Source organism: Hipposideros armiger, unplaced genomic scaffold (assembly GCF_001890085.2).
Source record: "Hipposideros armiger isolate ML-2016 unplaced genomic scaffold, ASM189008v1 scaffold_82, whole genome shotgun sequence".
In the NCBI taxonomy this organism is placed as follows: domain Eukaryota; kingdom Metazoa; phylum Chordata; class Mammalia; order Chiroptera; family Hipposideridae; genus Hipposideros; species Hipposideros armiger.
In genome coordinates, this window is record NW_017731432.1 from 1,292,182 (window position 1) to 1,303,922 (window position 11,741).

Consider the following 11,741-nt stretch of genomic DNA (forward strand, 5'->3'; position numbering starts at 1 on the left):
GAGGGGCACAGGATGCCCTATGTCCTACCCCAAATTTAAGGAGGGGAAACCAAGGCTTGATACAAGACTGGTCCAAGGTCATGCAGTCTGCAGCAGAGCCAGGATTATTACCCAAGACATTAGGCTTCCCATCTCAGGGGGTCAGGACCCCCAGAAAAGTCCCTCACCACTGACAGCTTCTTGTGAACTGCTCTTCCAGGGGACTCCTCTGGTTCCAGATGGGACCATTACAGAGAAGGAACAATCAGTCTGCCCTGAGGTAGTATGTGCTTTAGAAAAGAGCACAGGCTTTGGAGTCAGATGGACCTGATCTATATTGTGTGATATTCAGCAAGTCACTTAACCTCTCTGAGCCTTTCCTTTGCTGTAGCTGGGCACCAAGACCAACCTCATAGGGTTAGTTATAGCAGAGAGGCTTTCTCTGTGAAAGGGAAAGAGATAATATAATAAATCATTAAACATGTTCCTTGCATTCTCCTAACAGGCCTAAGGGGTCCATTTGTAAGTGAGGAACCGGAGGCTAAGATGGTGGGAACAACTCAGCCAAGATCCCCAGGCAGTAAGTAGCAAAGCCCAGGTATGAAGCCAAGTCTTGCTAGCTCCAGAGTCTCTGAGAGCAGTGGCCCTTGCGAGGGCGAGAGCGTGAGATCCGGAGCTGGCCTGGCTCTGCCACTGGCTCGAACCTTAGGAGCCTTCCCTTGCTGGGTCAGTTTACCTTACCTGTAGCAATAACGGGGCCTTGTGAGGTCAAGCGCTGGACCTGGCGCCAGGAGGTGCTCGACCAGCACAGGCAGCCCTGGGTCTGCCTGGCTGTGGTCAGCAGATGTCTCTGCCTGAGACTGGAAGGCAGGACAAGTGTGTCTTAGTCCCCGAAGCCTCCATGCCCCACACACCTGACATGGGGCAGGTGCTTGATAAAGTCGTTGAGCAAAGAAAACAGACCTGGCAAGTGGCTGAGGTCCCAAACCCATCCCTCGTGCTTTGTCTGGTTCCTTGCCCCTGCAGCCCTTCTTTCCTTGTGCTGGAAGCCTCCCTTGCTCTGAAGGCTGTGTTGGCCTCAGCTGGGTGCCTGCTCTAACCTGTGTGGGAAGGTAAAGGACCCTGGGTCAGTGGCTCAGGGGAACGTGGACATCCACCAAACTGGTCCTGACGTCTGAGCGTGTTTTTTGTTCCTTACAAAGGACTCTGTCCATCTATTGAGCACTTACGACATGCCAGGTGCCACACCTTTCCTTCTCTCATTGATGCCTCACAGCAACCCCATGGGGAAAGAGCTGTGAGCATCTTCATTTTTTTTAGAAGTGTAATCTGAAGACCAGAGGAGAAAAGACTTGCCCAAGGTTACACAGAGAACAACAACCAGAATTCCAACTCAAGTCTGTCATTGTGGTTGTTGCAATCTGTGCTCTTCTTTTTCATGACAACGCACTGGGTCCCTGGGGCCAGGCTGTGCCTCGACAATCAGGCCTGATGAGTGGGTGCCTTTTCTTCCCGGCTCCAGCATCATGTTCCGGCCTTGGTAATCTACAGACCCAATGTGGAGGAGGTGGGGGTGGGGACAGGCTCCCTGCAGGCTCTCTGGCTGGATTTCTGTTGCGCCAGCGCCCCCTGCTGGAAGGGACTACTTCTGCTTTGTCCCTGCCCCCAGCACCAGCTTGGCCCTCCAAGTCCTGCCCCCTCCCTACCATCCCTTGGGGTCTGCAGGGCAGTGGCCACTTTGGCACAGCTAGACATTCTCTTTGCACCCCCAAAACCAAGGATTCTCAGGACAGGGTTGGCCTTCTCCTCCGCTTGGCTTCTCCAGGCTGGGCCCACAATTGCCCTTCCATGGCCCACAGGATTCCCACTCTCTCCCTACCTGATGTCACTGCCACTGCTTGGTTTCGGGCCTGTTGTCCAGGTCTCTTCTGAACAAAGGGACCAGAGGGTTCAGCACGAGCTGGAGTGCCCCCAATAAAGTAGACAGAAGGAGAACTGAGTAGACAGCCCTGGAAGGGGTTGAGAGGTTTCTGTTAGCCTCCTCCCTTCCGCAACCTGGGCACAGGAAGCTGCCCTGGGCTCCAGGGGGCAGGTAGAAGAGTGAAGAGATGATAATGTGGATGCTCAGGTGACCCCAAAGGTTCCAGAAACTTCCTAGCTCACCCACCTCCCCTCCTTTCTCTCACCCTCCCTTCGGACCTGCACCCAGAGGCCCAGAGCCCACAGAGGGGGTGATAAGGGATAGAAGGAAGGGTAGGATGGCCCCCTAAGCCCAGGGCCCCTCCCTGGCTGCCTCCGCCAACTGTTCCCTGACCCCCTCCCGCTCTTGGATAGAGCAAGCTGAGAGGCTGAGGCAGACATCCTGAGTGCTTTCTGTACGCTGCCAGCAATGCCTTGTGACTGTCCTCTCTTTTTCCTTAACTGAAAAATGGGGGCAGTGGAACCCCTTTTTGGGTGTGAAGGGCCCAGCAAAGGGCTTAGCACAAAGTTGGTGTCAGTACCCGTTTATGCAAGGCACAGAGGGCCATGAGGTCGGTAGCCTTGATTCTGAGCAGCAAGGGGGGTGGGGAATGGGTGTGGCGGGGTGTGTGTGTGGGGGTAGGAAGCCCCCGCCCACCTCCAGGCTGCCTCCCTTCTCTTCTCTGCAAGGGGGGTTCCCACCAAATGCCCCTCAGATGCTAAGTAGCTCCATCTGCGTATGTGAGTGGCCATGCTTTCTCTTCTGGGCCAGGCTCAAGCCATGCATGTGCCTTGAAGGCAGCTTGAAGTAGAGAAAACGCAGGGAAGGCAGATCTGGTTCCAATCGTTGTTCCGCCGTATCCTCACCATGGAGCTCTGGGCAAACTGTTTTCCTGTCTGAGCCTCTTTCCTCTTCCGGAAAATGGGAGCAATGCCACTTGCTGTATTAAAGGAGCTACTGAGAAGGTGCAGGTCCCAGTAAGAGGCTCATGCCTGCACCTACTGCTCAGCCCGAGGTGTGTCTCACTACCCTCCTCACCTCTGGGTCTCCCACCCCGCTGAGCTGCAGCCTCTTATAAGCATCCCCTCCCCCACAGTGCTACCATCTCAGTGGCTTCCCCACCCACCCCATTGCACAAACCAGAACGCTGGAGGGGGCTCCCTTGACTCCTTTCTCTCCCTCAACCTCTTCCCCAGCTTGTCTCCCTGCCCCGACCCTGCCCCAGGAGATTTCGTCCTCACACGCTCCTTTGCCCTCTAGCACTGTGCTGGTCCATGCCACCATCACCCGGACTGGTACAGGACTGGCAGGTCCCACATTCACTGGTTCCCTTCCAACACTTTCCTCAGGCTGCAGCCAGTGACATTTACCAGATACACATGCTGTTCCTTTGATGAAAATCCTGCAGTGGCTGCCTTATGCTTTTAGGATAAAGATCAAATAAATGCCTTAGCCGAGGCCCTGCATCATGTGGGGCTTGTGACCTCCCTGCTGGATCTCAGGCCACCTTCCCTCACTCTGAGCTCCAACCATGTTGGGCTTACTCTGCTGGTCTTTGCACATGCCATTCCCAGCCTGAATGCTCTTCCCTGCTCCATGGTGCTGCTCACCTAGTTGCTGCCTTTCTATTCTCCAGATTGCAGCCCAAGCACAGCATCTCCAGAGAGTCTGTCCTGGTCCCTGGGCTGGGTTAAATACCGTTGTCACAAGCTCCCACCAGCCTGAGGTTTCTCCTTTGGGCCCTTTTATTGGTTTATCATTGAACACACCTCTGGGTGATCCTGTGGAGGATTGTCTGCCCCCAACAGACTGCAAGCTCCCTGAGGGCAGGGCCGTCTCTGTGTCTGCTTGCCACAGCATCCCTAGTCCCTAGCATAGAATCCAGAGGGAAGTAGATGCTGGATAAATATGATCGGGGGTCCTTGGACCCTCTGTGGCTCTCAGTCTGCATCCTGAGTTTTGCACATGATGATGCTCAGGCTGATTGTTGGTTAATGAGCTCACAGTTTGGTGGAAAGAAACTTAGTCTGAGATTTGGGAGTCTCACGTTCTAGTCAAAGTTCTGCTGGGTGACCTTGGGCAAATGGTTGCCCTCTCTGAGTCTGTTTCCTCACCATACCATGAAGGGGCTATGTTGTCACAGGTCAGAGCAGTCCCTTCCACAGGACTGGTCCAGGAAAACTTCTTGGAGGAGATAGGGCCTGTGCAGGGTCTGAGGGAAGGGCAGGACTGAGTGAGGTAGAGTGGAGTGGGGAAGGCATTCCAGGTGGGAAGAGCAGCGTGAGCACAGATGGAACTAAGCAGGGCCTGTGAATCTCTTGTGTGGCTGGACAGAGGGTGGAGGATGGGGCCAGGAAAGACAGGAGCATAAAGAGAAGGAAGGGTGGGGAGCAGGGACCCATTCTCCCTCCCAAAGTCGTCTGGGGCCCCCAGACTAAGTAGGATCATAGATCCCTTTCCTGAGAACACTGGGCCAACTTGAAGGCGCCTTAATTGCAGGGCCTCTTAATTACCCACCCCGCCCAGTGCCTCCTGCCTCTGGCATGGTGGGTTAATTTCCTGCTCCCTGGAGCTGCCCTGTTAACAGTCTTGACTTCCTGTAACCAACAGCTCCCTCATCAGATAGCAGCAAGGACGAGTCCTCTGGGGGAATCAGAGGCTCCTGCCTGCCGCCCTCCATTGCTGGGAAGATGGCATCACTGCCCAGGAACGCCAGGCCCAGACACCCCTCTCCGGTTCCTGCAGCCCTATCTAGTCTAGGATCTTGTGTCTGGCTCTGCCATCTCCTGTCCTGTGCCGCCCCTGTGGTCCCTGACCCTACACACTGTCCGCCAGAGCTGGCTCCTCAGATGCTTTGGGTCTAAAAGGCTGCCAGGCTTGGTGACTAGAGCTCCTTTGGGAAGCGTGAACCCTGCCTGGCTCCTGGGTTGAGGCTGGGGTGGGTGCTGGGATCTCGGGTGGAGCATGGGCTGAGAGGCTGGGGTGCATACGTAGGATGCAGCAGGCTGAGTCTGCAGAGCTAAGGCTGAAATGGGCTGGAACTTGCTGCCAGAAAGAACCAGGATCCGTGAAGCTGTGGGGACTGGGAAACAGAGAGTGAGGGTGTCACCCTGAACATTCAGCCTGCCCAGGAGGCCCAGTGTCCAGAGGGGAGAGACTGGGGCAGGTGGGACCACACCAGTGTGAGGTGCTCTCTCCCTTCCTCCGTATGCTTCAGCCACACTGGCTTCCTTTTGGTTTCTCCATAATTCCAAGTTCATTCCTGCCTCAGGGCCTTTGCACTTGCTATTTCCGCTACCTGGAGCCCTCTTCACCCTACTCGTTGTTATTTATTATTTGTTTGTTTGTTTGTTTATTTATTTATTTCCCAGTGTCACACAGCTAGTAAGCAACAGGCAGAAATGAAACCCACGCGGAGTGGCTCCTGAGTGTGTTCTCTCATCTGCTATCATTCATTCATTTGCCACATTATTTATGGAGCATCTAGTATACGATGGGCAATGGGCTTTGTGCAGATAGTACTTTAATGAATCCAGTTATAAGTCTTTGCCTTCTTTGAGCTTACAGTCTTCTGGGTATAAAGGCTAATGACTTACTGTGTGAAGCATTTGATGCTGTGAGAGGGTGTTAGTCAGGGCTGGCTGAGTGGCTCAGTTGGTTAAGAGCTCGCTCAAGAGTTTGAGCTCTGAGCAACAGCGGCTCGAGTCCAGCCCGAGCTGAGCAGCCGCTGAGCTGCCANAGAGTTTGAGCTCTGAGCAACAGCGGCTCGAGTCCAGCCCGAGCTGAGCAGCCGCTGAGCTGCCAACAGGTAGCAGGATGGCTCAGCTAAAAAAAAAAAAAAAGTCTTAGAGAGGGTATTAGTCAATGTTTGTTTTGCACATTGATTTTTTTTACATTCAATAATATTTTATATTAATTTCAGGTGTACAGAATAGTGGTTAGACAATTATACAATTTATGAAGTGATCCCTCTGACTGACTAGTCTAGAACCCACCTGGCACTATAGATAGCAATTACCATATTATTGATTATATTCCCTATGCTTTACTTTACATCCCCACAACTATTTTATAACTGCCAATTTGTATTTCTTAACCCCTTCACCTTTTTCACCCTGCCCCCAACCCTTTCCCATCTATCACCCTGATAAATCTAGTACCCATCTGACACCATATGTAGTTATTACAATATTATTCACTATATTCCTTATGCTATACCCTATACCCTCATGACTACTGTGTAACAACCAATTTGTACTTCTTAATCCCTTTTCCCCTTTCACCCACCCTCAACCCCCCTCCCACCTGGCAACCATCAGAATGTTTTCTGTATCTGTGAGTTTGTTTCTGTTTCATTTGTTTATTTTGTTCTTTAGTTCCATTTATAAGTAAAATCATATGACATTTGCCTTTCTCTGTCTGATTTACTACACTCAGCACAATACCCTCTCGGTCCATCCATGTTGTTGCAGATGGCAAGATTTCATTCTTTTTTACAGCTGAGTAATATTCCATTGTGTATATGTGCTACCTCTTCTTTATCCACTCATCCACTTATCCATTCATCGGGGACATACCTTGGCCATTGTAAATAATAATAATCATATGGATGAGCATGTCCTCTCCTAGTAGCATTTTGGGTTTCTTTAGATAAGTACCCAGTAGAGGGATTACTAAGTCTTTCTTGGTCTCTTGTTGTAGCCTTTGTTTTATTTTATTTTATTATTTTTTTTCTGAGTGGTAGGTCTTTATTTTGTCTTAAAGAAAAGCAGACAGGAGTGGGAAAGAGGGTGAACCCTGTGCAGAGTTTGGCTTCTGCTGGAGGCAGGATGCAGGCAATCCAGTGCCGCAGGGACCGCTAGTTGCACATCCCCGGCTCCTGCGGCAGGCAGGCAGGCAAGGTGACGGCTCTGGAAGCCCTTGTCAGAGCCTGTGAGGAGCTGGTCTGTCAACAAGCAGTGAGTGTCACTCTGCGCTTTGCAGGGGATTGATGAGCAGGGAAACATTGTGCATTCCTCACAGCCAGCAGCATAGATCTTGGTGAAGCTCCGGCGCTGAGTGGAGCTCAGGCTACTCCAGGGAGCCACGAAACTGCAGGTGGTGATGTGCAGGTGCCCCTTCCACAGTTATCCAGCAATGAGAAATTCCTCGCTGCAGCGCTAAGACCGGTGGAAGTATCCACAGATGCTCTCCATTGCCGAGGTGTAGATGAACCAGATGTCAGGGGCATCCCCCAGCGCACTGAACCCTTGAACATCTTGGTCATCTTGATCTCGTAATGCTGATATAAGGTGGTCTGATTGACTTCTGCGTTCCCCACGAACTTGGCCCTGATGACAAGGTTGGAGTTACAGAAGGCCATCTGCGGGTGGGGTGGGGCACAGGTACAGGCTCCTGCTGGGGGCTGTCAGCCACAGCAACAACAGGATGCCGGAGGCCAGGGATGCAAAGGGGGCCATGGTGGGTTCTTTGGTGTAGCCTCTCTAGGCGTTGGGTCTATGGCGATGGCGGCAGGGCCTGAGCAGCAGAGGATAAATGTCCACTCGAGGGGCGGGGGTGGCAGTAGTGCCTGTAGCCTTTGTTTTAAAGTCTATTTTGTCTGGTTTAAGTTTTGCTACCCCAGCTTTTTTGTATGTTTCTTTGTTTCCACTTTCATAAAATATCTTGTTCCATCCCTTTACCTTCAGTCTTTTCAGTGTGTCTTTTGATCTGAAGTGAGTCTCTTGTAGGCAGCATATGTAAGGGTCTTGTTTTCTTATCCATTCAGCCCCCCTATCTTTTGATTGGAACATTGAATCCATTTACATTGAAAGTAATTGTTGATAGGTATGTAGTTATTGCCATTATATTATTCATATATATATATATATATATATATATATATATATTTTTTTTTCATCTTCAAGAAATCCTAATATTCTCTGGAATACTGGTTTGGTGGTAATGAACCCCTTTAGTTTTTCCTTGTCTGTGAAGCTGTATCTGTCCTTTGATTCTAAATGATAGCTTTGCTGGGTAGAGCAATCTTGGTCATAGGTCCTTGCTTGTCATCACTTCGAATAGTTCTTGCTACTCCCTTCTGGCCTGCAAAGATACTGTTGAGAAATCAGCTGATAGTCTTATGGGAGCTCCCTTGTAGATAACTAACTTCTTTTCTCTTGCTGCTTTTAAAATTCTCTCTTTGTGTTTAACCTTTAGCATTTTAATTATGATGTGTCTTGGTGTGGGCCTCTTTGGGTTCATCTTGTTTGAGACTGCATTTCTTGGGCTTGTATATCTATTTCCTTTACCAGGTTAGGAAAATTTTCCATCATTATTTCTTCAAATGTGTTTTCAATTCCTTGCTCTCTGTCTTCTCTTTCTGGTACTTCTATGATGTGAATGATGGTATGCTTGATGTTGTCCCAGAGGCCCCTTAAACTCTCCTTATTTTTTTCGATTTTTTTTTAAATGTTCTGATTGGGTGTTTTCTGCTACCTTATCTTCTAAATTGCTGATTTGATCCTCTGCTTCATCTAATCTACTGTTGATTCACTGTAATGTATTCTTCATTTCAGTTATTATTTTCTCTTTCTTTCTTTCTTTCCTTCTTTCTTTCTTTCTTTCTTTCTTTCTTTCTTTCTTTCTTTCTTTCTTTCTTTCTTTCTTTCTTTCTTTCGTTCTTTCAAGATTTTATTGGGGGGAATTGGAGAAGGGGAACAGCCAAGTTGTCCTTCAGTCTTAGTTGTGCAGGGCATAGCTAGCTCAGATCCAAGTCCAGTCGCCATCTGGCCACCCGTCAGCAGCTCAGCTCAAGGAATCATGTTCAATCTTAGTTGCGGGTGGACGTAGCCCACCACCCCATGCAGGAGTTTAACCAGCAACGTTGTTGTTAGGAGCATGTGCTCTCACCAGCTGAGCCATCCTGCCACCTGTTGGCAGCTCAGTGGAAGCTCAGCTCAGGGGCAGCATCACTGGCCCATGTGGGAGTCGAACTGTTGACCCTGAGGCTCAGAGCTCGTGTTCTTAACCAACTGAGGCACTTGGCTGGCCCCTGTATCCTTTATTTCTGACTGGATCTTTTTTATGTTTCCTATCCATTTGTTGAAGTTCTCCCTGAGATTATTGAGCATCCTTATGATCAGTGCTTGCAACTCTGCATCTGGTAGATTACTTGTCTCCATTTTGTTTAGTTCTTCTTTGGAGCTTTGTTCTGTTTATTTTATTTTATTTGGGTCATGTTTCTTTGTTTCCCCATTTTGGCTGCCTCTCTCTGTTTGTTTCTATGTAGGGCTGCTATGACTCCCAGTCTTAGTAGAATGGACATATGTAGTAGGTGTCCTGTGGGGCCCAGTGGCACAGTCTCCCTGGTCACCAGAATCAGGTGCTCCACGTGTGTCCCTTATGTGGGTTGTGTGTGCCTTCTGTTGTAGTTGAGACTTGATTGCTGTTTGCACATGAATGGGAGGGATTGACCCTCAGGCTGATTGGTTGTGAGGAATGGCTATGACTACAGTGGAAGGGCTGTTGTGCAGGGGTGATCTTACAGAGCAGGGTTCATTTTAGCAGGGCTCTGGTGCCTGCCTAGTCTGCCCTTTGGGTGTGTCATCTTTGGAGGCGGCCGGGTGATGCTCTGGCTCAGTTCGAAGCTGGCCACTGGGCCTGCCAGCCCAAGGGCCTTTTGGGAAGGGACCCACTGCAGGCCAAGTCCAGCCACAGTCTGTGCCCTGTCTGGGGTCATCTGGCATGAGGCACAAAACAATCCAGAGATGGCTGCTGCCTGCACTGTGCTTGGAGGTGCCTTGAGAGGCCAAGCTGTGAACTAAGGCCAATTGTTGCTAGTGCTGGGTTTAGGGCTGCTCAGCCAGAGGTACAGGACATGCTGAAACCAGGTGCTGCTTGTCTGGGTTTTGTGAACCTTTGAGAGATTTTAGGAAAGTCTGAAGCATGAGCCAAGGCAGACTGTTTATACAGAAAAGCCACTGGAAGTGGCTTGAGTGTGTCTGAAAGTTGGGTGGGGCATGGTCTCAAGGAATCACTAGGGCGGGACAGACAAAAGGCGATAGCTGGTTTGACGGAGACTCAGACCTGTGGTGTCCGCATGCATCTCCATGCTGGGAGTGGGGAGGGCTCAACAAAGAAACAATGGCTTCCACCAGCTCCTCCGTCTGGGACAAAGTTGCCCCTCCAGCCCTCAACTTGAAGCCAGACAATTCAGTCCCTCCCTGTATGTCCTTAGTGCTTTTTGAGCTGCTGCCCCAGCGCTGGAGCACAGAGTGAGTCCATCAATGAGTAATTCCATACACAGTTCCTTTAAGAGGAGCACCTGAGAGTGCAGCTGCCCTCTTCACTTAGCCACAATCTCTGCTGGTTTTTACAGACAGAAATTATGGGGACTTCTCTCTCCAGCACTGAAACCCTGGGCTGGGGAGGGTTTGGGATCCCTTGCTCCCAGGGGGGGACCTCCACAGCTGAAATATCTTCCCACATGGGTGTGGGACCAGCCTGTTCTGTGTCTCTGCCCTTCCTACCAGTCTCAAGGTGGCTTCTGTATGTCCTTAGTTGCAGGGCTTCGGTTCAGCAAGATTTCGGGTGACGCTCAATAATGGTTGCTTTGTAGTTTAGTTGTAATTTTGATGTGGTAATGAGAGAAGGTAAGCTCAGCATTTACCTACTCTGCCATCTTGACTGGAACTCTTGCCTTACCCTGCTCTTTGCATAACTAGTTTCTTTACTTCTTTCAGATCTTGGCTCGTACATCATTTCCTCAGAGAGGCTTTCCATGACCACACCAACCCCAGTTAATCTCCATTGTGTCACCTAGTTTCGTTCTTTATAACACATGTAACTATCTTGAAATGATTGCCCTCACTTCTGTATCTGTTTCTTATTTGTCAATATTATTTTATATTAGTTTATATTTATATTATTTTATATTAGTTTCAGGTGTACAGTGCAGTGGTTAGGCATTTATATAATTTATGAAGTGATCCCCCTGATAAATGCAGTACCCATTTGGCACCCTACGTAGTCTTTACATTATTGATTATATTCCCCATACTGTATTTCATATCCCCAGGCTGTTTTGTGACTATCAATTTGTACTTCCTAATTACTTCACCTTTCTCACCCATCTCCCAACCCCGTCCCATCTAGCAACCATCAGTTTTTTCTCTGTAACTATGAGTCTATTTCCGTTTTGTTTATTTTGTTCTTTAGATTCCACATATAAGTGATATCATATGGTATTTGTCTTTCTTGGTCTGCCTTATTTCACTTAGCATAATATCCTCTAGGTTCATCCATGTTGTCGCAAACGGTGAGATTTCATTCTTTTTTATGGCAGAGTAATACTCCATTGTATAAATGTACTACAATTTCTTTATCCAATTGTCTATTGATGGACACTTAGGTTTCCATATCTTGGCTATTGTGAATAGTGCTGCAGTAAACTTAGAGGTTCATATATTTTTTTCAAATTAGTGTTTTGAATTTCTTTGGATACATACCCAGGAGTGGAATTGCTTGGTCATAAACTAGTTTTATTTTTAATTTTTTGAGGAACCTCCATACTGTTTTCCATAGTGGCTGCATCAATATGCAATCTCACCAACAGTGCATCAGTGTTCCCTTTTCTCCACATCCTTGCCAGCACTTGTTATTTGTTGATTTATTGATGATACCCATTCTGACAGGAGTGAGGTGGTATCTCATTGTGGTTTCTATTTACATTTCTGATGATTAGTGATGTTGAACATCTTTTCATATGTTTATTGGCTATCTGTATGTCCTCTTTGGAGAAATGTCTATTCATGTCCTCTGC

General features: G+C 48.9%; 1 pseudogene; it reads right to left on the reverse strand.

Moving 5' to 3' along the window:
- Nucleotides 1-4,076: 4,076 nt before the first annotated feature.
- Nucleotides 4,077-7,398, reverse strand: LOC109383349 (metalloproteinase inhibitor 1 pseudogene; annotated as a pseudogene).
- Between the last annotated feature and the right edge of the window lie 4,343 nt (nt 7,399-11,741).